The 5,123-nt window shown below is 31.6% G+C and overlaps 1 long non-coding RNA gene across 1 annotated transcript; it reads left to right on the top strand.

Moving 5' to 3' along the window:
- The first annotated feature begins 3,171 nt into the window (after positions 1-3,171).
- LOC123657878 lies at positions 3,172-3,798 on the top strand. The gene is made up of 2 exons (XR_006743791.1): positions 3,172-3,265; positions 3,587-3,798. It is a non-coding gene; the product is annotated as an uncharacterized LOC123657878 (long non-coding RNA).
- The last annotated feature ends 1,325 nt before the right edge of the window (positions 3,799-5,123 follow it).

Below are 5,123 nucleotides of genomic sequence, written 5' to 3'. Positions count from 1 at the left end.
AATGTGATAGTTAGATTAGATGTAATAGTTAGTTAGTTAGTGTTGTTAGTTAGTAATATTTAGTTAGTGTTTATATTTATCGTATATATAGTTTAGATTTCGATTAAAATAGTGTATAGTTAGTTTGTTTTCTTATTATTTGTTAGGGCTTAGGTTTAGGTGTAACATTTTTACCTATTAAGGCATAAAAATGTCTTTCAATAAAAAAGTGAGTGAATCATCGAAATCGGTCTACCCCGTGAAAAGTTCTGAGGTAATACATTAAAAAAAATACAATCGAATTGAGAACCTCCTCCTTTTTTAACCGACTTCAAAAAAAAGGAGGAGGTTACTCAATTCGACCGTATATATATATTTTTTTTTTTATTTATGTATGTTCGGAGATAACTTCTTCGTTTATGAACCGATTTTGATAATTCTTTTTTTGTTCGAAAGGAGATATTCATAGTTTGGTACCATGATAAGGAAACCAGGATCTGATGATGGGATCCCAGAGAAATCGAGGGAAACTTTCAAAAATCGTAAGGGTGACTAGTAAATTTAATCATGTTTTCATTAAGCACTATAAAGCACTACTATTTAATAAAGGTCTGGAGTCGATCTGATGATGGAGAAGAAAGATAGTCGAGGGAACTCTTCAACAATTTATAGCAATTACCTTCTTTTTGAACTTAATTCGTTTCTATTGATGAGAACTTTGCACCCGTAAGAGTTATAAGTGCCATTACAGTCTGATGATGGAGACAAAAATTAGTCGAGGGAACTCTTTAACGATTTATAGCAATTACCTGCTGTTTGAACGTAATTCGTTTCTATTGATGAGAACTTTGCATATATATAAGTTATAAGTGCCATTTCAGTCTGATGATGGAGACGAAAGATAGTCGAGGGTACTCTTCAACGACTTATAGAAATTACCTGCTGTTTGAACTTAATTCGTTTCTACTGATTAGAACTTTGCACCTGTATGAGTTACAAGTGCCATTAAAGTCTGATGATGGAGACGAAAGATAGTCGAGGGTACTTTTCAACGATTTATAGCAATTACATGCTGTTTGAACTCAATTCGTTTCTATTGATTAGAACTTTGCACCTATATGAGTTACAAGTGCCATTACAGTCTGATGATGGAGACGAAAGATATTCGAGGGAACTTTTGAACGATTTATAGCAATTACCTGCTGTTTGAACTTAATTCGTTTCTATTGATGAGAACTTTGCACCTATATGAGTTACAAGTGCCATTAAAGTCTGATGACGGAGACGAAAGATAGTCGAGGGAACTTTTCAACGATTTATAGCAATTACCTGCTGTGTGATCATCTGTGTCGCAGGACCAGGTTTGATGATGGAGCCCATAAACACTCGAGGGAATTTCTCAACAATTTATAGCAGTTACCTTTTGCTGTTTGACGACCGCTTTGATATAATGGTGCATGTGCCGTGTCGGCGGCGCCTCCGGTCCACCGACACCGACGGTCGCGGGTTCTATTCCCGCTCGGAGTGGATATTTATGTTTATACAAATATTTATTTTCAGTCTAGTTGTTAATCCTTGTGGTTCTCCCAACCTAGCCTCGCTACACGCTAGGCTGTCAGTCCCGGTTGTTATTACGTACACCTGATAGCGAACTTTACTCATAGTATGTCGACGCGTTAGCGCAGCGGTCACAGCACCGGCTGTTGCGCTGGCGTTAGTGGGTTCAATCCCCGCGCACGACAGACATTTGTATTGGCCATATAGATGTTTGTCATGATCTGGGTGTTTGTGCTTGTGTATTGTGTATGTTTCCGAACCCCCGACATAAGAGAAAAAGCATCCTTGTTAGGTCTACCCATCACTAAAAATTGTAAAATAAAATAATTTTTAACAAAAACAAAAACCGACTTCAAAAAGGAAACTAAAAAGTGAAAAATAAATTTACTTAGTACAAAGTAATTCGTATTTTGATTTAGTTAATCAGAAATGATTAAATAAATATTTTATAATTTTAAAGTTGGTGCCAAGTAAATACTACAACAACCTGGCTACAATAACAGATACAAACAACACACACACAACAAACAAGTACAAAAAATATTATTAGATATGTCAAAACAATAACAGAATAATCACAGTATTCAACCTAATAGTCAATGAAACAAATTATGAAAAAAACTGAATACAACTTACGAGTAGATACTAGAGTAGTTATTGTTTTACTTGGCACCGACTTCAAAATTATAAAATATTTATTTAATCATTTCTGATTAACTAAATCAAAATACGAATTACTTTGTACTAAGTAAATTTATTTTTCACTTTTTAGTTTCCTTTTTGAAGTCGGTTTTTGTTTTTGTTAAAAATTATTTTATTTAGAAGTTGGTTGATGAAGGGAATTGTTCAGTTTACAATTTACAAGAACAAAATTCGTTATCCGCATAAACTTATATAACAGGCTGTTATTTTATAACAGGTATTGATATCTGTTATTTTTCGATAACAGTAACAGATATAACAGGTAACATGTTTCGCCTATTATAACCCACATCTAATACTATTATCTGTCAAATAGCGTTATCCACAACTCTCGTTTGTTGGACCCTAAAGTCTCCAATGTAGCGATTAAGGCGCCATCATACTTAACTCAGTACGAAGGCATTCAAAAATTTATTGGTACAAAAGTACCAAGCCCAGCGTGGTGATTGACAAAACGAACCAAGTGTCTCATTTATATATGCGTGCACGAAACATAACGCTAGCGCGATTTAATCGACAGCCAACGCCATCTAGTTTTTCATATGGTTAACTAGTCGCCCGGACAAACTTCGTTCTGTCAAAGTTAATAGTAAAAATTAGTTTTTTTTAATTGTTTTTTTTTTTTTGTTATAAAAACCTTCCGTGGGCCTTTAACGAACACAAAAAAATAGCCGAATTATTCGAACCGTTCTCGTGTTATGCGCTCAGCAACATTCATTTTTATTTATATATTACAGCTGCCCGGACCGACTTTGTTTTGTCCAACGTTAATAAATTTTTATTTATATATTTTATTATTATTTCTTTTTCCTTTTTTTTTGTTGATTTAAAAACCTTCCGTAGGCCTTAAAGAACATACAAAAAAATAAATTTGCCGAATTCTCGAGTTATACGCTTAGCAACATTCATTTTTATTTACATAGATTATTTTGTTTGACATTCAGTAAAGACAAAGAATTTTAATCTATAGTGTATAATCTATTCTCAATTTGATTGACGCGTGTGTTTCAAGTACATGGTACCTAGTGTGTGTAATTTTTTTTTTTAAATTGATTTAATGTATTTTTTATGCATAATTAAAAAAATATTAGTATTCTGCACTCCTTCTCCATATATACCTACTAATAAATGTGCGAATTTGCTTACTGCTCCGACCGCGCAATTTTCGTAAAAAGTGTTACAAAGTTTTTGCTTCACGTATTAATAGACAGATAATAATAGTCTTTGAGAAATTCGTTCTTTCTAGTTTATTCTGCTGAAACAGAAGAAACTATTTCAAGAAAAAAGCTAGTAAAATAAATTAACAAGACGTGTTACTTAAAAATAATTACATAATATTTGTTTCCAGGTAATGAAAAAGTTTTTAAATGCCATAACCGTAAAACCGCAGCATCAACAAGCCCAACTCGGAACAATTAATATAGTCGTAATGACTACGTCAAGAGCCGTCATTAATCCGCGTACACTCTTGAATTTCAATAAATGTCAAAATACTGGCCACAATGTTAATTGATTTCGTTGATTATAAATACAATTAAACCTGTTTTTGAATAACTTAAATCAGTTTTCGTTTTCTTTATTTTCAAAATCAAAAAAGTTACCTAGAATATACAAACTTTTTCGTTTTTTTTTTAAATATAGATTAGCTTCATACATGATCACGTCACCCACAAAAAATTTAAATACTTATTATTAACTAGCTGCCCGGACAGACTGTCAAAAGTTAAGTTGTCGTTCTGTCAAAAGTTAATAGTAATTTTTTTTTTTTTACTAACAAAACCTTCCGTGAGTCTTAAGGAACACACTAAAAAAAAATAAGACGAATTGGTCGAGCCATTCTCGAGTTATGCGTTTAGCAACATTCATTTTTATTTATATAAAAGTAAGTAACTTTTTTTTTAATAATCAGTCGCGTCCATTTTATTTTTACAATTAGTAAAAAAACCGAGTGTATGTTTTTAACTCTTACAATTAACCATTAAAATTATTTGACACTTACCTCATACTTATACAGTAACAAATTAATGTAAGCGCTTATCTCCATCTGTTTAAAAGTTAAAGCACTTACCGCTTGTGACCTGAAGGGTAGTGGCGAGGAGACATAGCAGCGACAGCGATAGGTATCCGAGCGAGTTGAGCCAATGTGCCGCGGCCATACTGTATCCTGTTAAACAATTCATAATATTATCACAAAACTAAAAATGCAAAAATAAATAAGGTAATAAAAAAAACCTATCGAACAGCACCATCTTACGGGTGGTGTAGTAACTTTGAATGCAAGCACTTACTTCAACAAATACGATATAGTTTTAAACTTAACTCATAGATGGCGCTACACACAGAAAATAGTAAGTACATTTTTATTGTCTTGTAAAATTGATAGAAAACGGTAGTAATGCACTATTTGAGTACTACAATATTAAATTATTTCTACTATTAAAACAAAAAATTAATTTCAAAGTGTACTAGGCTCTTGTAGCGTAATTATAGTATATTTTCTTCAACATACACGTATTTTTACACCAAAAAAAATTATGTGGTTTCATAGAACAGCAGGTAGGAACAAAGTTCCTTCGGATAGTATAGAAGCAACACAATTTGGAAAAAAAATGTTGAATTTTATATATATTATCTAGTTCTTGATTTTTGTTTAATTTTGTTGATTGGTTTTTAATTAAGTACATAAAAGTATTTGGGAAATTTAGTATTTTAGAAAATAACAAATACCGTAAAATAAAATAAATCAAAAAATAATAATAATAATAATAATTCAAACTTAAAAAAAACATATGTCTTTATTTATTTTTGTACCGTATAAAATTACAGAAATAATTTAAAAAAAGTTTACTAGTAATATTTTAGTTTTACAAAGTCATATTATACAG

The sequence above is a fragment of the Melitaea cinxia genome, chromosome 11 (assembly GCF_905220565.1).
Source record: "Melitaea cinxia chromosome 11, ilMelCinx1.1, whole genome shotgun sequence".
Classification (NCBI taxonomy): Eukaryota; Metazoa; Arthropoda; class Insecta; order Lepidoptera; family Nymphalidae; genus Melitaea; species Melitaea cinxia.
This window is presented reverse-complemented; position numbering and strand designations above follow the sequence as displayed.